This window comes from Nicotiana tomentosiformis, chromosome 11 (assembly GCF_000390325.3).
Source record: "Nicotiana tomentosiformis chromosome 11, ASM39032v3, whole genome shotgun sequence".
Classification (NCBI taxonomy): Eukaryota; Viridiplantae; Streptophyta; class Magnoliopsida; order Solanales; family Solanaceae; genus Nicotiana; species Nicotiana tomentosiformis.
In genome coordinates, this window is record NC_090822.1 from 123,958,732 (window position 1) to 123,984,005 (window position 25,274).

Sequence of the window (25,274 nt, forward strand, 5' to 3'; positions counted from 1 at the left end):
TATTGAACGACAGATAAAAAAAAATTTATCTTAACTTTAAAAAGACCCTTGTACTTGCCCAAAATTAGGAATGACAGACATAATTGAATGTACCTGTAAAAGTTCATATCACATTTCTGAAAATAAACAAACAAAATTCACTATCTGTTTCAGGCAACTAAGACTACCAAATATTTTTTTCCATCACTTGCGTATACACCAAACGAGTATAAGTCTGTCCCTTCGGGACATTCGATAAAATTGGAACGATACAGAGAAGAATAGTATGGGCTCGCGCAACGATGACACACACAAATCGAAAAATGGTCCAATTTAAAAAAAAAACGAGTATAAGTCTTTTTCAGAGTTATGGCCTTTAAAAAAAATCATGGTCTTTCACATGCATTTATTGAATTTGAAAAGACAATTTAGGATAATAATTGCTTTTCGAACAAGTACAATTACATTAATGGTGTTTGAATGTTTACATAAATAATTGTTAGTCCTCTCTATTTCCACTTCAAGTTGTTTTGAATGTGAATCATTTAGATTTGAGTCCATTAAATTATGATTTTTTTTCTTTTTTTAGCAACTCTTTATTTGCTCTTAATTTATTTGTCATCCAAATTTTGTAGTGTTTAAAGTTGTTAAGATATTGTCCATTGAAATATTCATGTAAAAGTGATTTTTTACTATTACTCTATATTCATTATAATTACACAACTGCCCTCATCAGTCTTCAACGTATAACCACCATTGCCAACCGCGGATATAGCCTTTCGGTCGCGAGTTTAATCGAGCCTATAACTTTCGACACGAAATATGAATTTATATACAAAAACGTACTAAAATCTTAACAAATATTAGATTTGAACCCATAATTTTAAATATACAATAAGTTCAACGATAAGTTTTCCAAAAATTAAACTCATACATTCAAATCCTGGATCTGCCTCTGATTATCAACCGGCCACCTCCACCGCCGACCCTTACGGCACATCAACCATAGACAACCACCACCTCCATCAGTAGCCACATCTACCACATAACTTTCAAGCGTTTAAATTTCAATGTTACATGTTTTAATATTAACATCGATTAGATAAAGATAATACCTTTAATTTCATCAAAATCGAAATAGACTTCAGTAAACCAAAAAGGTAAACTTTAATTAAGCACCTGCCTGTCTGAAAAAGAAACTCATATCGCATTTGTAGCACTATGTATATCATATATACAGCGGTCTGAGTTATTCGAGTTGTTTTTTTGGTCATTAATGACTTTATGGTTTGTATGAGTCATGTTAACGAAGCCATATACTCCTTCAATTTGTATGATTCAGTTTGACTCAGTATAAAATTTAAGAAAAGGTAAAAAGGAAAAAAATTTCAAATATAAAAATATATTATTTTTTTTGTAATAGACTAATAAATAAAGTGTATTAAATAAATAAAACGGACGGAGACTTAAATTTAAAAGAATCATATCATGGTTTAATATACATGTTTGCTCGTAAACGTCTCGCTTTTTATCATGGATATATATATATATATATATATATATATATATATATATATATATATATATATATATATATATATTACTGTATCTCTATCGTATTACTTTATTAATTATTTAACCACGGTAAATTGGTATGTTTTAACTTAAGTTTTTACCCTGTCTCGAGTCCCTGCCTTATTCAAAATTTTCCTATATATGTCGTGTCGAATTCGTACCAGCTTGCTGATATTTGTGTTCATATATCCGTGCTATCATAGGCCGTACGTAGCATGTGGAGAAAGAACTTAAGTAGGGAAATTCGAGTATATTCCAAAACTCTAAAACATTTCTAAGCTTATTTCCGCACAAAAAGACTTTCTTGGTCATACTTTAAAAGATTATTTTTTTAGTTTTTTTCATTTTTAAGATTTTAAGGTTAAAAACTTAAAATATGTGAATAATAGTGTAACGACCCGACCGATAGTTTTGAGTATTACAATCATGTTCCCCCATTTGCTGTTTAATTTCTGCTTTACAGTTGTTATATGACTTGCCGGGGTAATTGGTTCGGATCCGGTGAGGTTATGAAATGAATTGAGACACTTAGTCTCCAAAATGAAAACTTAAGTTGAAAATGTTGGCTGGATGTCGACCTATATGTAAACGACCCCGGAATAAAGTTTTGATGATTCCAATAGCTCTGTATGGTAATTTTGGTCTTAGGAGCATGTCCGAAAAATTATTTGGAGGTCTGTAGTGGAATTAGGCTTGAAATGGCGAAAGTTGAATTTTTGAAAAGTTTGACCGGGGTTGACTTTTTGATATCGGGGTCGGAATCCGATTCTAAAAATTTGAATAGGTCTGTTATGTCATTTATGACTTGTGTGCAAAATTTGAGGTCAATCGGACGTGATTTGATAGTTTCCGGCGTGTTCGTAGAAATTGGAAGTTTCAAAGTTCATTAGGCTTGAATTGGGGTATGATTCGTGGTTTTAACATTGTTTGATGTGATTTGAGGCATCGACTAAGTTCGTATGATGTTTTAGGACTTGTTGGTATATTTGGTTGAGGTCCCGGGGGCCTCGGGTAAGTTTCGGATGGTTAAACGGACTAAATTTTGACTTGGGTCAATTCTGGAATTTTTCCAGTTCTGGTGCAATCGCACCTGCGATGAAAATGGTCGCAGGTGCGTGACCGCAAAAGCGACAAAATGATCGCAGATGCGGCCTGGACTAGGAAGGGCAGTGGTTGCAGGTGCGAGGGAATTTCCGCACCTGCGTGATCGCAGATGCGGACGGATGGACGCAAAAGCGCAAACTCCGCAGAAGCGGAGCGTGCCTCGCAAATGCAAGCCCGCAGAAGCGGCTTCTAGCTCGCAGAAGCGGAGGCAGTGGAGGCCTTGGCAAACCGCAGAAGCGGTTGGTTTCTCGTACCTGCAAGACCTCAAAAGTGGTTAAGTGAGTCACAAGTGCGGAACCCCTCGACAATATACATTTTGAAGGGGTTCCGAGTTTGGCAATTTTTGGACTTTCAAGCACGGTTTTTGGGGCGATTTTCAGAGAGAATTCATGGGAAACATGAGGTAAGTCACTTGTGATCATTGTTAGTCAATAATATTGGATTATCATTGAGTATTTTGACTAGATTACATATTTTTGAGGTGAAATTAGAGGATTTAGACCTAGGGATTTCAAAATAAGAATTTAAGATTTGAAGGTCGAGTTGATATCGGATTTTGGTAAATTTGGTATGGTTGGACTCGTGGTTGAATGGGCGTTCATATTTTATAACTTTTGTCGGGTTCCAAGACGTGGGCCCCACAGGCGATGTTTGAGTTAAATTTAGGATTTTATTGGAAAATTAATATTTTCTTATGGAATTAATTTCAATAATTTGTATTGACTGAATCGAATTAATTATGGCTAGATACGAGGCTTTCGGAGACCAATTCGCGAGGCAAGGGCATAGCGGAGTAAGAAATTACGCGGTTTGAGGTAAGTAACACTTCTAAACTTGGTTCTGAGGGTATGAATCCCTGAATTTGGTATTATATAAATTGTTTGGCGATAACGCACATGATAGTTGACGAGCGTGTGGACGTACACCATAGAAATTGTGGCTTGAATAAGTTATGTGAAATTGTAAAATTAAAGAATCATGTTATTATCCGAATATTTTTCACGTGTTAGGAAAATTGAGCTGAGACTCATATTAAAGATCATGATTGGGCTACGTGCCGATATTTTGTGTTGTTTCCAATTCTGTTTCTTTATGTGTTGTTCAGTTGCGTTGAGTTGCATCGAGTTGGTAGGTTTGGGTCCGGGGTAGTTTTGGAGTGAAATGACCACTTAGTCTCTTAGTTAGAAAGTTAAGTTAGAAAAGTCAACCGGAAGTTGACTTATGAGTAAACGAATTCGGATGTGAATTTTTATGATTCAGTTAGCTTCGTTGGATGATTTTAGACTTAGGAGTGTGTCCGGAATATAAATTGGAGGTCCGTGGTAGAATTAGGCTTGAATTGGCGAAAGTTAGAAATTTGGCGATTTTGGTCGGCAGTGAAAAAATTAGGCATTAGGGTCGGAATAGAATTCCGGAAGTTGGAGTAGGTTCATAGTGTCATTTGTGACGTGTGTGTAAAATTTGAAGTCATTCGGACGTGGTTTGATAGGTTTCGGCATCGTTGGCGAATTTTGAAAGTTTAGAAGTTCTTAGGCTTGAATCCGGGGTTGATTTGGTATTTTGGGATTGTTTTGGGTGTTCCAGAGGTTCGACTAAGTTTGGGTAGTGATATATGACTTTTGGAAATTATTGATTGAGGTCCCGAGGGGCTCGGAAGGATTTCGGATAGTTAACGAGAAGTTTGGAAGTTGGAAAATGCAGCTGGAGCTGCTATTCAAATGTGTCCGCACCTACGGATTGGGAACCGCAGGTGCGAGCTTCGCAGGTGCGGGCTTGATGCACAGGTGCGCAGAGGAACCGTAGGTGCGGCTTGGTCTCCGCATCTGCGATGGTCGCAGGTACAGATTTTGGACGATTGGGCTTGGTCGCAGATGCGGAAGTGAGGTCGCACCTGCGAGCCCGCAGGTGCGAAGGGGCAGCCGGAGGTGTGAAGCCTGGTCGGTTAAGTGATTTCCGCAGATGCGCACTTAGGACCGCAGATGCCAGTCGCGCAGGTGCGAAGAAGAGGGTCGCAGGTGCGAAACCCCTAGGGGCAGAACCTATAAAAGTAACCCTTCGCGATTTTTTGCCTTTTTTCTACCATTGTTGAACGGTTTTGAGCTTTGGGGTAGTATTTTTCAAGGGAGAATCACGAGACATCAGTGAGGTAAGTCGCTTGGGTTTATTTACACACATTTATGATATTTTTTCACTGATTAGCCATGAAATTAGTAGGAGTCTAGGATGAAACTGAGGGAGTTAGGGTTTGAGTTTTGGAGAGTTTTAAGTGAGGATTTGAGGGATCAAACAGAGTCCGATTTTGACGAATTTTATATGGTTAGACTCGGGTGAGTACGAGGTTTGTTATTCTGCTATTTTTGACTGGTTTCGAGACGTAGGCTCGGGGGCCGGGTTTTGGCCGATTTCGGATTTTTGGCCTATTTATGTAGTTTTTATTGTGGAATTCGATTCTTTAGCCTATGTTGATAGTAGTATTCTGATTTTGGTTAGATTCGGAGCTTTTGGAGACCGAGTCCAGAGACGAGGGCATTCCGGAGTAGGATTTTACGCTGTTAAGGTAAGTAACAGTTTTAACTCTGGCTTTGAGGGTATAAACCCGGAGATTTGACATCACATGATTGTTTGGAAGTGATACCTACGCTAGGTGACAGGCGTGTGGGTGTGCACCGCGAGGGATTGAGACTTGGTTCGTCCCGTGAGGCTGTAAGGCCTAATGGCTATTATCTGTGGTTATGTGTTTATTTATTGTTGAACTTGTTTGCCTTCATGTTAGTGATCATGCTTAGGCTTTATTCATGCTAACGTAATTTGCACTCAGTCATAGATATTATTGTACATGTTTACCTTTGTCACTATTATTTTGCTGATATGCTGTGATACTTGACATGGGCTGTGTTTCCCTTATTTGTTGATAATGGTGAGGCTAGAGAGGTACATGACTGAGTGAGGACGAGGGCTTATTGTGAGGTATTTGATTGAGGCACGTGAGTTGTCCGTGCGGATCTAGGTATTGATACCATAGCTGGTGAGTTGTCCGCGTAGCACGTGAGTTGACTGTGCGGATCCAGGGATTGATATTATGGCACGTGAGTTGTCCGTGCTTAGCGCTTGGCCTTTGGGAGCCCCTCCGGAGTCTGTACACACCCCCAGTGAGCGCAGCTACCTATTGAGTGTTGAGTGTATTGGGTGCTGAGTGCCGAGTGCTGAGTGATGGAGTGAAATTGCTGTGAGGTTGCATTTACTTTTGCTGTTGCTGCATTCACCTGTTAATTTCTTTGTGGCATTTGTTGGTTTTTATGGAATTTACCTATTTATTCATGTTTATTGTAAATTGTGAAAATAAATAATTGGACGGTTTTGCTTAGCTCGTCACTACTACTCAGTTCCTTAGTTATTTCTGTTACTACTGAGTCGGTTGTACTCATGTTATACTCTGCACTTCATGTACAGATCCAGGTGTATTTGATTACGGAGGTCGTTGAGTCCGGGAGAATCGAGTACCGGAGACTACGAGGTAGCTGCCAGCGTCCGCAGGGCCTTGTCTCTCCTTCTATATATTTCTTTCTGTCTTGTATTGATACTTAGACACTGGTTGTATTAGTTTGGTTATCTAGATGCTCATGACTTATTGACACCCCGATGTTTGGGGCTCGTTTCCGTATTTTCTATAATTATATTTAGAGTTGATTTAGTTTATGAAAAAATTCAAATGTTGGAAATATTTTATTATATTCTTATAATCGATTTAGTAGCAATATTTTGGGAAATAGGCTTGCCTTATAACACGATAGACGCCATCACGACCATAGTTAGATTTTGGGTCGTGACAATATGACTAAAAAATTAGTATTATTAAGGATAAAATCAGAAGTTTAAATTTAAGTTATTTTCAAATATTAAAAAAAATATCATTTTTCTTTTTCTTAAACAGACTAAAAATAAAAAGGAGACAACATAACATGGAATAGAGTGGTAAAAGAAATGTCCTTCTGCATACATCAAATTTCAAACCAGCATCTGTTGTCTAACCTTTTTTCCAGCTAAGGCAATTAATTTTAGTACTTTTTTTTATAGTAAATAGTTATACTTAGATAAGCCATTTGTGGATGCTATTTCGTTTGCTCCTTCTATCGCATTCACTCAGTTCCAAAGTACGAATGTAACGTGCAAAACTGAAGCAAACTGTAATGTGATCATTTTTTCAAAATTGAAAATAACTTAAATAATTAACTCAATAACTTTGAAAAATAAGTATTTTAAACTACTAGTGAAAACTTTTACACAACCAATTTGAGGCATTATATATCTTTAATATCCTCCCGTACATAGCACGTTATAGGGTTTACAAGTCGGCTGAAGATTATTAATTTATTATTGCTCCTTTTTAGTCTTTTTCTTTTTTTGAATATTTGACGAGCTTATACATAAAAGTTTGTTTACCACCTTATCTTATAAAAGAAAAAAAAAAAGCATAATCATGCAAAAGTCATTCAATATTTCTTTTATGCTGATTTCTTGCTTCATAATTGTTCAAGTTCTTCTTTATTTTCTCACTGCAAAAATTAGCTACGAAATTCGTCGTTAATCTGTTGCTAAATAAACCGTAGCTGATAAGATTTTTTGGTAATCCGTCATTGAATTGGTTTAGCAATGGAAATATGTTGTTTAGCAACATTCGCCCAACGTTAATTCCATTTTTTTTAGTGCGTAAATTCCTAATAGAATTTCCTCTCTTGTCTTGCAACTTGTATTTAATTGTTATTCTTTTTGTTAATTGTTTTTCTTTGAATATTATTAATTATTTTGTTCTCTATTATCTTTTAAAGAGACTGGAATAAAGAAACCAAGCATTAAGACGTTTGCACATCGTGGACGAGATGTGGATGGTGACACAAATTATGAGGCCGATTTTGTAATTCCTGAAAACTTTGGGGAGGTTGGAGCAATTTAAAATGAGCATCACAAGGAAATGTATGTCAAGAATATAGTAATTGATGGCTTTTCCCATGGCATAGTTCATATTACTTGCAATTCTTGGGTTCACTCCAAATTTCATAATCCCGTGAAAAGGATTTTCTTCACCAACAAGGTTTGCCAAAAATTCCCTCTTCATTTATGCTTTATTTATTTTACCCAAAATAATTACTACAGTTAAAGCTTTCTATAACAGCCTCATTTGTTTCATATTTTTTTGGCTATTATAACGAAGTACTGTTATAGAGAACATATATTATAAATAGCATAAAAATTGGTTCCATAAAAACTTGGTTTTTATAGTGAATGATTGTTATATAGCGATGTTGTTATATATAGAGAGGTCTACATGTATCATATTATATTTTTGGAAAAATAATAATGATTTTTCCCATGGACGGAGCTAGAAGTCGAAGTACGGGTTCGGCACAGTAACTTTTGTTCAAACTCTATATGTATTAATTAAGAAATTCACATAAAATATGTTCAAAAATAAAATTCAGAAACTATTTACTAACACTTACACTTTATGTCGCTATTCTAGAATTTAGAACCCATAAATTTTAAATTCCAACTCCGCCTCTGAGTAGCCTAACTATAAGGATTCACGAACCATAATAGGTGATATAAAAACGTTAATTATTTTTGACATATTTTTCATAACTTAGACATGATTTCTTCGTCAAGAATAAGAAATAGCTGGTTGATTTTTATAGTGGACGGGAATATGATCTAACTATAGAAGAATGAATTCAAGTTATATTTTCCAGGTTAATGTTCAATGCTTAGTATAGAAACATACTTGTAATTATTTATAATTAGCGACTTAATTGTATAACCTTAATAAAACTCAATAAAACTATCTTATCTTAGAATAAAGAGTTAGATCAGGGAAAGAGCTACAACACATTGGCTCTTATTTACAGAGTTTTACGTTGCATTTCTAAGAGAGATTGTTTTTGCGACTTAAAACCCCATAATTTCCTCATCACAAAAATAATCTTTTCGTTGCGTCAAGCTCCCTTGAGTACAAGACCACATATACTAATCTAGCTAGAACATTGTAGTGGTCCATTCCATGTACTTTGTTTTTGTTTCATCTCACTTATAAACTAGACAAATGTACAAAAAAGGTTTACTGTGGACCTTGTGGTCCTATTAATTGTATTTTGTTATAAAATATAACTCAAATTAACAATATGGAACAAGAAAAAAATAAGCTAAGAGATATATGGAGAAAAAGAAAAGAAATTCTTATTTCTTCTTTAATTGTGTATATTTTCCTATCTATTACCCTGACCTTTATATAGGCATGAAAAGTGAAGAAAATATATCATTGAATATGCCATTAAGCATTTGAGATGAAGATCATGGAGGAAGAGTAGACATCCACCATAATTTGATATTTCTTATAACACTCCCCCTTGGATGTCCATAGATAATGTGTCTCGTTAAAACCTTATTAGAAAAAAAAATCCTAGTGAAGGAAAAAGAGTACACAAGTTTAGGAATACGCTTTTTGGTTGCCTCATTAAAAACGTTACAAGGAAAACCCAGTGGGACAAAACTTTGTAAGGGAAAAGAGTACACCGCATATTAACTCCCCCTAATGAGAGCATCAATTCACATCCTTGAGCCTTCGCATCCCAATCTTGTACACTAGTTTCTTGAAGGTTGACATCGGTAGAGATTTGGTGAATAAATCAGCCATATTATCACTTGAACAGATCTGTTGCACACTGATATCACCATTCTTTTGAAGATCATGTGTGAAGAATAACTTTGGTGAAATGTGTTTTGTTCTATCTCCTTTTATGAATCCTCCCTTCAATTGAGCTATGCATGCTGCATTGTCTTCATACAAAATTGTGGGTAGTTTGTCACACTTCAAATCACATTTGTCTCGAATTAGGTGTATTACAGATCTCAACCATACACATTCTTGACTTGCTTCATGAATAGCAATTATCTCAGGATGATTAGATGAAGTAGCCACGATTGATTGCTTAGTCGATCGCCAAGATATTGCAGTGCCTCCACATATAAACACATAGCCAGTTTGAGATCGAGCCTTGTGTGGGTCAGATAAATACCCAGCATCGGCATAACCAACAAGATCGGGACTGCAATCATTGCCATAAAATAAGCCCATATCGGTAGTCCCTTTTAGATACCGCAATATGTGTTTGATTCCATTCCAATGTCTCCTTATAGGAGCAGAACTATATCTTGCTAAGACATTAACTGAAAAAGTTATGTCAGGCCTTGTAGTATTGGAAAGATACATTAGTGCATCAATTGCACTAAGATATGGTACTTCAGGACCAAGAAGCTCTTCATTATTTTCTTGAGGTCGGAACGGGTCCTTATTCATATCAAGTGATCGAACAACCATCGGAGTACTTAATGGATGTGCTCCATCCATGTAAAATCATTTCAATACCATTTCTATGTAGGCAGATTGATGAACAAAAATTCCGTTTTTCAAATATTCAATTTGCAAACCGAGACATAATTTTGTCTTTCCGAGATCTTTTATCTCGAATTCTTTCTTTAAATAATCAATTGTCTTTTGGAGTTCTGTAGGAGTTCCAATAAGATTTATGTCATCAACATATACGGCAAGTACAACACACTCCGATGTTGTTTTCTTTATAAAAACACACGGACAAATAGAATCATTTATATAACCTTCCTTTAATAAATATTCACTAAGGCGGTTATACCACATTCTTCCTGAATGCTTTACACCATACAAAGATCTTTGCAATTTGATTAAAAAAAATTTTTTGGACTTTGAATTATGTACGTCGGGCATTTTAAATCCCTCGAGAATTTTTATGTATATCTCATTATCAAATGAGCCATATAGGTAGGATGTAACCACATCCATTAAATGCATGTCAAGCTTTTCATGGACAGCAAGACTAATGAGATAACGGAATATTATAGCATCCATAACAGGAGAATACGTCTCTTCATAATCGACACCAGCTCTTTGTGAAAATCCTTGTGCAGTAAGGCGTGCCTTATATCTTTGTACCTCATTTTTCTCACTTCTTTTACGTACAAAGACCCATTTATAGCCAACAAGTTTAACACCATTAGGTGTTTGGACTATAGATCTAAAAACTTTACGTTTCGCAAGTGAATCCAACTCAGATTGGATTGCTTCTTGCCATTTTGGCCAATCACGTCTTTGTCGACAGTCTCCAACAGATTTATGTTCAAGATCCTCATTATCTTGCATAATGCTAGATGCAACATTGTATGCAAAGACATAATCCACCACTATATTCAATCGATTCAAATTTGTCTCAATATCGATTGGATTTATTGATAGTTACTTATTTTCTTGAGTCTCAGGCTCATCGATATCCTCATGAATTTCAGGATTGGTTAAATCATGGGTTTCTTTATGAGGCTCTTTCGTAGTGTCATCTTGATCATTTATTTATTTTTTTCTAGGATTTCGATCCTTAGAACTCAATGGTCTGTCACGCTTTAGGTGTGCTTTTGACTCATTAGTTATGACACTAGAAGATTTTCCAACAGGGACATCAATACGGATTGAAATATTCTCTGTAAGGATATGTGATTTCGTTATCCTTTTCAGATCCATAAATGCATCTGGCATTTGATTTGCTATTTTTTGCAAATGGATAATCTTTTGCACCTCTTTTTCACAAATAGAGGCATGTGGATCAAGATGAGATAATGATGGATTTTTTCTCGAAATTTTCCGTTTGATTTCACCAATTTCTCCCCCTAATTTTGGAAAAAATGCCTAATCGAATCGACAATCTGCAAATCGAGCAGTGAATAAATCTCCCGTTAGTGTTTCAAGGTAGTGAATAATGGAGGGTGATTCAAACCCAACATATATTCCTAACCTTATTTGGGGACCCATCTTGGTGCGATATGGCGGTGCTACAGGCACCTATACAACGCATCCAAAAATTCTTAGATGGGATATATTAGGTTCATGACCCAAAACTAATTACAACGGGGAATATTTATGATAATGTGTCAATCTGAGACGAATTAGCATTGCTGCATGAAAAATAACATGACCCCAAACAGAAGTGGGTAATTTCGTTTTCATGAGTAACGGTCTTGCTATCAATTGCAGACGTTTAATCAAAGACTCTGCAAGGCCATTTTGAGTGTGAACATGAGCTACAGGATGTTCCTTTTTTATCCCAATTGATAAGAAATAATCATTAAATGCTTGGGATAAAAACTCAGCAGCATTATCAAGTTGAATAGACTTAATTGGATTATCGAGAAATTGTGCCCGTAATCGAATTATTTGTGCCATTAATTTTGCAAACGCGAGGTTGCGAGATGACAATAGGCACACATGAGACCATCTAGAAGATGCATCTATTAAGACCATAAAATATCTAAACGGTCCATTAGGTGGGTGAATAGGTTCACAAATATCCCCTTGTATACGTTCAAAAAATGTGGGGGACTCAATCCCAACCTTTGTTGGTGATGGTCTAATAATCAACTTGCCTTGATAACAAGAAGTGCAAGAAAACTCATTATTTAAAAGAATCTTTAAATTCTTTAATGAATGCCCATTTGAGTTCTCTATAATTTGTCTCATCATAATTGATCCAGGCTGTCCCAATCGATCATGTCAAAGTACAAAGTATTGGAATAAGAAACCTTTTGGCTTACGATAGAATGTGCCTCAATTGCACTAATTCTTGTCCAATACAAGCTACAAGATAAAGATGGAAACTTCTCAATAACCCTTTTCTGGCCAGAGACATTCTTGGTAACGATGAGATATTCGAGATTATTCTCATCTATTGTCTCAATATGAAATCCATTTCGACGGATATCTTTAAAACTCAACAAGTTCCTCTTGAACTTGGAGGAGAACATTGCATTCTCTATGATAAGTATTATTCCCTTAGGCAGAGTTATATTAGCTCTTCCAGAGCCTTCAATTAGATTACTACTACCAGAAATTGTAGTAACATCTGACGTACACATACTTAAATGAGAGAAATATTTCTTCTCTTTGAATATTGTATGTGTTGTACATGAATCAATTAAGCAAATATTTTTACAATTGAACTTTGATCCAAGTTTGCTGTAAAAGATATCCATATTTGCTTCCCATGGTTTGACATACAAAAGAAGTATATGAATAAATATTAGTATTTTTAGAGAAAAGGGAAAAGAAATAAAGTTAAACCAATAATTCAATAGTGACCCTTTAATACATTTTCTAGCAAATTCTAATTATTATACAAATAATTACGCAACAAAAATAATACAATTATAAGTACATGAAAAAAAAAATTAAGGGTGAAGTAACAAAAGTTATTCCAGGGTGCTTGTAAACCTCTTCTTAAAAAGAATTAAAGTAACGTAAAGGAAAATCAAAAGGAATTAAAAGATCAGTAAGGCTAGGACACTAATTACTTAGATATTACTCATTATTTATGAAATTTAGGAAATACATATATTTTTAAAAACTACATAAGAAGTATTATTAAGCGCAATAAATATTACAAGATGTTTATTCATTAGATACTACGAATACAAAAACATAAAAATCAAAATGCTCAATCATCTTTAACTATAGATTCATCACCGATCGAGTAGTTTATTTTTCCATCAGGATGCTCAAAAACATCTGTCACATCCAAGTGGGTGATATCAAATACATTTTCATAGACAAAATTAGCTTTAGGAGCTTTATCCTTTAGAGATGCTTGATAAAACTCAACTAAATATTTTGGTATGCGACAAATATTTGCCCAATGCCCTTTTCCACTGCAACGATAACATTCAGTTTCTGAACCATTTGCCCTTGGCCCTTTCCACTTTTGGTGGTTATTTTTCTTTGGGGGGTGATTAACACCAAAAAAATTTCTTCCTTGGCCACGATCACAACCACGACCACGAACAGGGCCACGACCTTTTTCACGCTTAGAATAATGAAAATACACCTCATTCACTTCAGGCAATGGTGTAGACCCAGTGGGTCGATTTTTGTGATTTCTCATGAGCAAGTCATTGTTTCGTTCAGCCACAAGGAGAAGAGAAATCAACTCAGAATACTTCTTGAAACCTTTCTCTCGGTACTGTTGTTGCAAGACCATATTGGAGGCATGAAACGTTGTGAACATTTTTTCAAGCATATCATAATCAGTGATAGTATCTCCACAGAGTTTCAATTTAGAAGTAATTCTGAACATCGCAGAACTATATTCAGAAACAGACTTAAAGTCTTGTACCCCCAGATGAGTCCAATCATATCGTGCTTGTGGAAGAGTATCCAACTTTAAGTTGTCATATCTTTCCTTTAAGTCATTCCACAAAATAAGTGGATCTTTGACTGTGAGATATTCTATCTTCAACCCTTCATCAAGGTGATGGCGCAAGAAAATCAAGGCCTTAGCACAATCTTGGGTAGATGCTTTATTTTTGTCTTTAATGGCGTCTCCAAGATCCATTGTATCTAAATAGATTTCAGCATCCAACACCCATGTCATATAGTTCTTGCCCGAAATTTTAAGGGCAACAAACTTTCTTTTCATAATATCAGTCATAATTAAAAGAGGAGAAAAATTATACCTTAGTCTTCTCAAAGAGCTTCTTGAGATGGTAGAGTATCGTACTGGTAACGTGTTATAAAATATAACCCAAAGTAACAATATGGAACAAGGAAAAACAAACTAAGAGATATATGAAGAAAGAGAGAAGAGATTTTTATTTCTTCTTCAATTGCGTGTATTTTCCTATCTATTACAAGACCTTTATATAGGTATGAAAAGTGAAGAAAATATGTCATTAAACATAGAAAATATGTCATTAATTATGTTATTAAACATTTGAGATGAAGATCATAGAGGAAGAGTAGACATCCATTATAATTTGATATTTCTTATAACACATTTATAATTATTACAAACACAGGCTGCTCTTCTTGTGTACATTTCTTGTAGCAAAATGCCTTCTGGCTAATGGGTAAACAACAACATGCATGCAGTTAATTATCTAACGTTAAAAATAGTCTACTGACACTTAGGTAATTAACCCCTAGGACCCATACGAGAAAAAAGAAAAAGACTAGACATACTAGTAATCTTGAACACGCTACCGGGTTGGGCAGCCCGATGCACTAAGCTCCTGTTATGCGCGGAATTCCGGGGAGGGGGCGGACCAAAATGCAGTCTTATCCTATATTTCTACAAGAGGCTGTTTGCACGGCTTGAACCCGTGACCTCCTGATCACATGGCAATAACTTTACCAACTACGTCAAGCCTAAAAAAAAATTACGGACGATTTTATAATCAAGAGATTACAAATTCAGCGTATTACGATTTGATTTCAATAATTTCTTCAAACTTTACTAACATAATTGGATCTTTTCAATGTACTCTTTATTGCAAAATCTTTTTTTATTCCCTCTTTCAATTGTCTTCATTTATGGTGTACATGGATCGAGTTGGTTCGATTTTTATCAAAATCAAATCAAGTCAATTATATCGGTTTGGATTGGTTCGGTTTGGTCGGGTTTTTTGAGTTTTCGGATTTTTTTTGTAATATGAATATTATTTCAATCTTACTTTGTTAAAGTTATAGATAAAGTTTTGATAACTGAATATATATTTAGTAAATATTGAAAAAATTGACAAACATATGATCTATTAAAATATTATAATGGGAGAATTATTTTAGTAACACATGATAGTTATTTTCTTAGACGTCTAACAATAATTTTTCTTAATGTACGCTTTCAAGGTTAACACATGAGAGGATCCCAAATATTTCGACATCTTTTAAAGACAATTCAATATAAAGTCTTAAAAATATATATAAAAATTATATATTTATATGTCGGTTTGGTTAGAGTTTTTTTACTCAATACCAAACCTAGTCGAGTTTTTTAAGCGATTTGGTTTGATTTTTCGGTTTGGTGCGATTTTCCGGTTAGGTTTGAACACCCTGGTCTGCATAATGAGAATCAATCCAGGCTTATTAATATATTGTTTTTGCCGTATTGATCGTCATATCTACCATCTCAAACACCAAGTGCAATTAAGAGATTAAGAGAAAGAGAACTTGTAATAATGAGAGGTGATGGATTTGGAGAACGTAAACAATTCGAGAGAGTATATGATTATGATGTATACAATGATATTGAAGATCCTGATGCCAGTGATGATGCTAAAAGACCAGTACTTGGTGGTAAAGAATTCCCTTATCCTAGAAGATACAGAACTGGTGGCCCACGAATCGAGAAAGGTACTTCCATTTCGATTTATATGACATATTTTTTTACGAGGCTATTACGTAATGCTTATATATAAATATATGTAATTATCATATAATTGACCATATTATGTACATATATTTTACACCATCAATACATAATTCTATTTGTAATTTTTTTCCCTTGATATGATAATATAAAAATTCTATAGTTTTCGATGTTTAACTCGAATTGAATTTTATACTAGTCATTTTTGTGGTTGCATTGCAGATCCATTATCTGAATCAAGGAGTGCCTTTGTCTATGTACCAAGAGATGAAGCATTCTCAGAAGTGAAGAGCTTAACATTCTCAGGCAACACACTTTACTCCGCTCTGCACGTGGTGGTGCCGGCGTTGGAGTCCGTCGCCGTCGGTGATCCGGATGTCGGATTTCCACATTTTTCGGTCATTGACTCACTGTTCAATGTCGGAGTCAAACTTCCACCCCTTAAAGATAAAATTACCCTGTTGAATATCATACCAAGGCTCATTAAGGCCATTTCTGATACCCAAAAAGATGTCTTGCTTTTTGAAACCCCTGAATTGCTTCAAAGTAAGTCCCCTGTGTTGCTCGGATTCATCAAAAATTCATAAATCAAAATATTATATCGGAAACTTATGTTGCTTGGATCCTCCAAAATGTTATAACATCCATCAGAATCTTCCAAAATGCATAATAAATTTGGATAATTCGACACGAATATAGGACAATATGTTTTGGATAGATATAGCTTAATTTGCATCATTTTAGTGGAACTGTCAAAATAAGTGCACGATATGTTGAAAGAAAATAAACAGAAATAATATTATTGCACCATTTGCTTTCGTGTCTTATTACCTTGTTGTTCCTACTGTCTGTTTATTGCTTCATTTTTACTTTTTTTGAGCCGGTGGTCTTTTGGAAACAACCTTTCTACCGTCATAAGGCAGGAGTAAGGTCCGCGTACACTTTATCCTTCCCAGACTCCACTTGTGAAATTTCACTGGATTTGTTGTTATTGTTGTTGTTGTAATATTATTGCACCTTTGGTAAAGTTCTTGTAAAAATCTAAGTTAGTGTATATTTTCAACGTTATTGCAGGGGACAAGTTTTCTTGGTTAAAAGATGTGGAATTTGCTCGTCAAACGTTAGCTGGTTTGAACCCCTATAGTATACGCTTGGTTGCGGTATGATTCCCCTTAATTAGTTACTCCTATTTTATTTCATTTTATCATATAATTTAATTATTGTTTTAGTGCTGCTCAATCTTTCTTTTTTCTTGTTATAAAAAGATTATTGCTCGTTAAATAGGTCTTTTATAAATCAGGGCATAGATTATGGTTAAAAGATCAAATTATTGATAGAAAACACAGAACTAAAAATAGTTCATGAAAATTCCAGGAATGGCCATTGAAGAGCAAGCTAGACCCTGAGATCTATGGACCTCCTCAATCAGCAATCACAAAAGAGCTAATTGAGCTAGAAATTGGAGGATTCATGACTATTGAAGAGGTATAAACAAATTATTGTTTTTTTAAAAATAATTATGAGAAAAAACACATTGTTTATATTTTCTTCTAGCCAACGGTTGGGGGAAGTGCACAAACAGCCATTCTTAGGGCTTCTATTTAGGAATTAGCCAGCATTTATTTTATCATGAAAATTCGAAGTAAAAATCTTATTTTTAGGACAACTCAGGACATTTGTGTCACGAAAAATTAAACTGAAAAATTGAAATTCAGGACATATTGGCTAATTCCTAAATATCAGCTCTTTAGAATGGCTACTTGGTGTCATTTCTACCCAACAGTTGGATCGCTTTATTTGCACAAATGGCTTTTTTGAGGCTAGTCTTTAAATTATCCACACCCCCCCCCCCCCAACACACACACCAAATGTCCAACGGGCTAGATTTGTCTTGAAAAAAAAGAGTAAATATCATTTATAGCCACTCGGGCCAAACCTATAACATCCAGTAGCCCAAAATTACAATACACATTTTATAGCCCAAAATTAATTCTAGTGACTAGCCCAAAAGTACTGCTTTCTGCTCTTCCAATTGAAGCTCCAGCTCCCTTTCCAGTACTGCTCTATCTTCCTCCTCCTCCGCCATTTCTCGGAATTAGACCTACCTTCGCCAGGCGGTTCAATTATATAAATTTATCCGACAAAGAATGAATTAGACCTTCTTGTAATTTTCTACAATAAAATTAAATAAGATAATGTCTAAAGCATCTTTGCTCAACTTTGTCTTAATGCTTCAAAGTCACGAAATTATTTTTCATGACAAAAATTTGTTTAGTTATTTTTTTATTGCAAAAAAATATTTAGTGCATTTCAATGTGATTCTTAGGTAAATTTGTTACTTTTACATTATAAAAAATAATTTAATAATATATTTTAAAATTTTAATATGGTACTAAAACACTTATTTTTGGGGTAATTTGATTAAATGACCTTGTAAATTTACAAAGAAAGGATATGCCAACTGTAAATGGATGTTTAGGTGGCTGCATAAAAATGTATGTCTTAAGCTCACTTTTTTTTTTTGGTTAAAACTATAAAGTAGGGGGGGGTTAAAACTGTAAAGTATTATCATAGACAACCAAATATTTACAACTAAAGAGCACCGTAGAGAATTTAACAACCTTCTAAGAAGGGTGTTAACATCTCCAAAGCCTCAAACGGAAAGAAACACGTATTTCCAGAAATTCAAGGGCTGTTGATTTTGTTTTAAAAGTGGAAAAGGAAAATCATTGGCTAAAGAGAGAGGGGCAACCACCCTTTGAATAAAAATCCCAAGTTCTCTGTTATTGCCTCTTTTTTTTTTTTCTAGGCTAACTTTGTTTGGTAGGGAAATCCTTTGGTTTTCACTAAATAAATTTCCATTTCCACATGTATGTCATTAGTTGATTTTGATGGGAATCATAATTTCAGGCTCACCATTAGCATATATTTATATGGATATTTATGTATTTCTTTCGGTGAAAATAGATTTGAATATTGGTATATTACAAAATATATACAAAATAGATTGTCACTATACAAAAATTATATAAAATAGACTGTCACTATGCAATTTATATACAATAGACTGTCACTATACAAAACATATACAAAAATAAACAGTCATTATACAAAAAAATATACTAAATAGAATGTCACTATACAAAATTTATACAAAATAGACTGTCACTATACAAAAATATACTAAATAGACTGCCACTATACAATTTATATACAATAGACTGTCACTATATAAAATATATATAAAATAGACTGTCACTATACAAAATATATACTAAATAGACTGTTACTATATAAAAAATATACAAAATAGACTATCAATATACAACAAATATACAAAATAGACTGTCACTATACAAAAATATATAAAATAGATATTTCGGGCTATCAGATGCAATAAGTTTGGGCCGAAGGGCCATTTCGTATCAGTGAAAAAATATATGGGCTATTAAAATTTTGAAAGGTTGTAAAGGATAATTTTCTAAAAAAAAAAGGATTCATCGAACTACTTTTAAAGGCGAAATTTAGTCCATTGGACTTACAGGGGGTATAATTTAAACAGTTATCACGACCCAAAATTCTCACCTTCAAACCGTGATGGCGCCTAACATTTCACTTGCTAGGCAAGCCAATGTTAGAATAATATTATCTATTTTAAAAATAATTTTAAATTTATTAATAACAAAGAAACAAATGCGGAAGCAAAGTTTGAAATATAGTGAATAATCCATAAAAATAACGGTGTCTAAATACCATAGTAGAAGTGGTGTCACACATGCACGAGCTTCTAGAATAATACAAATAAAGGTCTGAATAAAATAAAGCTGTCTGGAAATAAACACACAGCTAACGTAAAATAGACGGGGACTTCAGAACTGCGGACGCCATGTAGTTATACCTCAAGTCTCCTCCGAGTAGCTGAAATCGGAGCAAGTCTATGGCATGCCGCTGGGACCAACTCCAAAATCTGCACAAGAAGTGCAGAGTGTAGTATCAGTACAACCGACCCCATGTACTGGTAAGTGCTGAGCCTAACCTCGACGAAGTAGTGACGAGGCTAAGGCGGTTCAGTTACATTAACCTGTACGCAATATTAATAACAACAACAAATAATAGAAATAAATCAGGTAACTTATTTATAATAATTGAAGCCAACTCAGCAGTCATAATCCATTATTATTGCACCCAAATCTGTTGCAGCGTGCAATCCGCTCTCACAATATATTCACATTCAATTTTGTTGTAGCGTGCAACCCGCTCTCCCAATATATTCCTTTTAATCAAGTCTGTCATATATTTATTTAAGTATATATATAGACTTTTAAATAAGTCTATTGCGGCGTACAATCCGATCCCCCAATATATATATACATATACTTTTATTCCCATTGCGGCGTGCAACCCGTTCCCCCAATATAATTTTAAACAACTCATAAATGTAATAAAACTTACTCCAATAGATACCACGTCCAATGAGAAATTATTAAGCATCAAGGCATACAATAATTATAATTTATTTATGAACCAAACAATGACAAATAATAATTTATTATAAAAATCATAGAGAAATTAGGTTGTTTAGTATTTAATATGCTAAATGTTAAATAACAATTAAAATACATAATTCAAATAGCATGTAACAATTAATGCAGGAATTTAAAATTAATATTTGACAAAGAATAGGAGAGAAATAATTATTATAATAATTAATTTATGATTTAAATTTTTTTAATGATTTTTTAAGTAAGCAGACAAACAATTAATTTGACGACGTATAGACATGCGTCACCTCGCCTATACGTCGTTCACATGCAATTCACATAATAAATAATTTAAGGGTTATATTCCCTCAAGTCAAGGTTAACTACGACACTTACCTCGCTTTGCAAATTCCAATCAATTATTTAACCACAACTTTTCCTTTTAAATTTGTCTCCGAAAGCTTCAAATCTATTCACAAACAATTCGATATATTCAATACTAATCATAGGAATTAATTCCATATGAATTTACAAATTTTCCGGATAAAAATTCGAAATTTATTTAAATATTCGACAGTGGGACCCATGTCTCAAATCCCGAAAAAACTCGCGAAATCCGAACACCCATTCCGATAGGAGTTCAACCATACAAAAATTGTCCAATTTCGATATCAAATGGACCTTCAAATCTAAATTTCCCGTTTTTGGAAGATTTTTGCAAAATCTGATTTTTCTTTCATAAATTCACGGATTCATGATATAAACGAGTATGGAATCATGAAATATAATCAATATAGGATAAGAAACACTTACCCCAATGTTTCCCGTGAAAATCGCCCAAAAATTCGTCTTAACCGAGCTCAAAATGACCAAAATGAGTAAAAATATTGGACTCTTTGATATATACACTGCCCAGGCATTTCCGCACCTGCGGTTCCTGGGCTCGCACATGCGAGCTCGCATCTGCGAAATGGGGCTGCCAGGCGAGGCCTCGCACATACGGAAGAAAAATGCGCACCTGCGCTGCCTTCGCTTCTGCGATCATTTTGGTCCGCTTCTGCGGACGCGCGGGTGCGTGTAGGTTTTCGCACCTGCGGACTTTTATCCAGCCATGCCCGGGTGCATCTACGATCGAAGGCTCGCTTCTGCGAGCTCGCACCTGCGAGAAAAATCCGCAGGTGCGATTACAGCAGAAGGAAAAATACAGATTTTGCTTAAGTCCAGTTCTTGATCCGATTTCAATCCGTATCACTTTTGGGGTACTCGAGACCCCGTACGAATATACCAACAAGTCCAATAACAGAATACAGACTCACTCGGGGTCTCGTATCACGTCAAACAAAGCTGAAATTACAATTCACACCCCGATTCAAACTTTGAGTTTTAAACTTTCAATTTGCAAACCTGGTGCCAAAACATATTAAATGAATCCGGAATGACTTCAAATTGGCACATAAGTCATAAATGATATAACGAAGATGTTCAAATTTCCAGAATAGGATTCCGGCTCCGATATCAAAAAGTCAACCCCGTGGTCAAACTTGGAAATCTTTAGCCTTTAAATTGCTAGTTCCGTTAAATGGTCATAACTTGAGCTAGGGACCTCCAAATTAAATTCCGGACATACGCCCAAATCCGAAATCACGATACGGAGCTACCGAAATTATCAAAATACTGATCCAGATTTATTTGCTAAAAATGTTGATCAAAGTCAACTCACTTGAGTTTTAAAGCTCTATTTCACATTTTAATTCATTTTTACCTGAAAACTCTCCGGAAAATTTTACGGACTGCGCACGCAAGTCGAGAAATGATAAATGGTGCTTTTCGAGGTCTTAGAACACAGAATTACTTATTAAATTTGAAGATGATATTTTGGGTCATCACAATAGTGACCTCAAAAAAGGCCATATAGTGCAAATAATCCACTATAAAGTCGGTGCCCTTTACATGCTTAATTATACATATATGATCTGTACATAGTCTTCCTTCTGCCTTAACTAAATCTTGAAAGATACATAAATTGCAGGCAGTTAAACAAAAGAAGTTGTTTATCCTAGATTATCATGATTTGCTGTTACCATATGTGAACAAAGTGAATGAACTCAAAGGAAGTGTGGTATATGGATCAAGAACTCTATGATAAACCTAAATGGAAACAAGTATATTGCCCTACTTGGCATACCACTGGTTCTTGACTTTGGAAGTTAGCTAAAGCTCATGTTCTTGCTCAAGACTCTGGCTATCACCAGCTGGTTAGTCATTGGTAAGTGATCAGGTCACATGCATTATATTCCCGGCCGCTTTCAGTTAGTGTTCATTGTTGAGTATCGCTCGCTATCTGGCCGGAAAAGATGGTCCGAAAAGTCCAACTTCATATATCAATCATCATTTAGAGGTTGCTTAGATAAGCTTATATTATAAACAGATTGAACCAGCTTATGGTAAAGTTATTGCCATGTGACCAGGAGGTTACGGGTTCGAGCCGTGCAAACAGCCACTTGTAGAAATGTAGGGTAAGGTTGTACAATAGACCCTTGTGGTCCGGCTCTTCCCCGGATCCCACACATTGCGAGAACCAGTGCTCCGAACTACCCTTAGATTAAACTAGCTTATATTTATTTTTTGGCTTATCTATGTATTTGGTAAATGTCAAAAGTTCTCATAAGCTAAAATCTATAAGTTGGTCACTTCATTTTAGTCATTATAACATGAAATAAGTTTTCAACACTTTTTTACCTAACATATCAACATTACTTGTTATTTAAACACATAATTGCTATTTCTAAAATTAATTTTACTACTTATAGTTCTTTCAGCACTTGGTACTTATTAGCTACTTTGAATCAGTCGAACCAAACGGGCTCTTAGTAGTTTTGAGTAATTTATGGCTCATGTTATTCCAATTTATGAGATTGAGAAACTTAATCTAAGTTCCGTTGCCGAAATAGATAAGTAAAAATTATCTACTTTCATCTAAATATTAATACTTGAATTTTTTTTTTCAAAATTTTGCAGGCTAAGAACTCATTATGCTACAGAGCCATACATCATAGCAACAAATAGGCAACTTAGTGCAATGCACCCAATATACAGATTACTGCATCCTCACTTCAGATACAGGCGATTTGATCGACAGGCAGTCCCGGAAGACCTCATTAGCAGGTAATTCACTATCAGTGTATTTTAATTTGTCGTAGCAAGTTATTACCTGTATGATTTTTCATGTTACCAATCCCACTTATTATGGAGAATTACATGCCGTTATCTTTTCAATGATCTGCTAGTATAAAAATTAATTACACTAAGAATACTGAGTGTTCCATTTTATCCTTCCACATAACATGTTATTTGGGCAAACTTTAATAGGGGAATGGCTGTGAAAGATCCAAATGCACAATATGGCTTGAAACTAACAATAGAAGATTACTCTTTTGCAAATGATGGTTTAGTGCTATGGGATAACCTTAAACAATGGGTGACAAATTATGTCAACCATTACTATACAGAAACCGAACTCATAGAATCCGATACAGAACTCCAAGCTTGATGGTCAGAGATCAAAAATGTTGGACATGGTGACAAGAAAGACGAGCCATGGTGGCCTGAGTTAAAAACCCCAGATGACTTAATTGGAATTAGCACAACAATAATTTGGGTAACTTCTGGACACCATGCAGCAGTAAACTTTGGCCAATACAGCTATGCAGGTACTCACCTAAGCCTTTTGCATTAGTTTTTTATATTAGTAATTTCACTTATTATGAACAATTGCCTTTGTAGTTGTTTTATAGTTACAATGAACAATTCCTTATATTCTTTTTTAGCGTTAGTGTATGGAAATTAAACTCAATTTAAAAAAGTTTAAGTTTTATGCACTAGAAAAATAGTTACGGATTCACGTCATTCGAGTATATCCTTTTGGTGAGCATTAACAAATAACTTGGTAAAAATGGTTCTCCTAACCAACATATTTTCACATATTAAACTACATTGATATCGTAATTTTGTTTACAGTATTTATGTAAAAATAGGAAATAAAATGTACTTTCATAATCCCACTTTCTCAAAAATTGTTAAAATTGAAAGTTTCATTTTCTACTTATTATATTTATGATGTCCTCACTTAATAGAATATGGACTTTGCTATTGCATGTGTAGGCTACTTTCCAAATAGGCCAACAACTGCTAGAGCAAAAATACCAACTGATGATCCAACTCATGAAGAATGGGAGAATTTCTTGGAAAAACCTGAGGATGTACTATTAAAATGCTTCCCTTCACAAATACAGGCAACAAAAGTCATGGCAATTTTGGATGTTTTATCTAATCATTCTCCAGATGAAGAATATCTTGGAGAGAAAATAGAACCTTATTGGGCAGAGGATCATGTGATTAACGCGACGTTCGAGAAATTTTCTGGTAGATTAAAGGAACTTGAAGGGATTATTGATGGTAGAAATGCTGATAGCACTTTAATGAACAGAAATGGAGCCGGAGTTGTACCATATGAACTGTTGAAACCATTTTCTGGACCTGGTGTTACTGGAAAAGGTGTACCTTATAGCATTTCCATTTGATTTTTAAGACATGAATTTTGTAATAAGATGCAAGTGAAAGAAAAATAATGCAAGCCAAATATGCTGTTTTTAGTTTCTTTTGTAAATGTTCATTGAATCATATGAATTTGCAGAGCCTAACAGGCTTTGCAAGATTGTATCCTTGCTTTGATTGAAGTTTTGGCACGAACTTTCAAAAAATTTATTGACGAGCACAAAGTAACATGTATCTTACATAAAACCATAGGCAACTGCACCAATGGATCATAAATCATAGTCTTTTTAGATAGTAACGATTTGATGTCACA

The 25,274-nt window shown here is 34.8% G+C and overlaps 1 non-coding gene and 1 pseudogene across 1 annotated transcript; both read left to right on the forward strand.

Moving 5' to 3' along the window:
- The first annotated feature begins 216 nt into the window (after nt 1–216).
- LOC117280169 (U6 spliceosomal RNA) lies at nt 217–317 on the forward strand. The gene has a single exon (XR_004510656.1). It is a non-coding gene; the product is annotated as a U6 spliceosomal RNA (small nuclear RNA).
- A 15,319-nt stretch (nt 318–15,636) lies between these two features.
- Nucleotides 15,637–25,143, forward strand: LOC104110719 (linoleate 13S-lipoxygenase 2-1, chloroplastic-like; annotated as a pseudogene).
- The last annotated feature ends 131 nt before the right edge of the window (nt 25,144–25,274 follow it).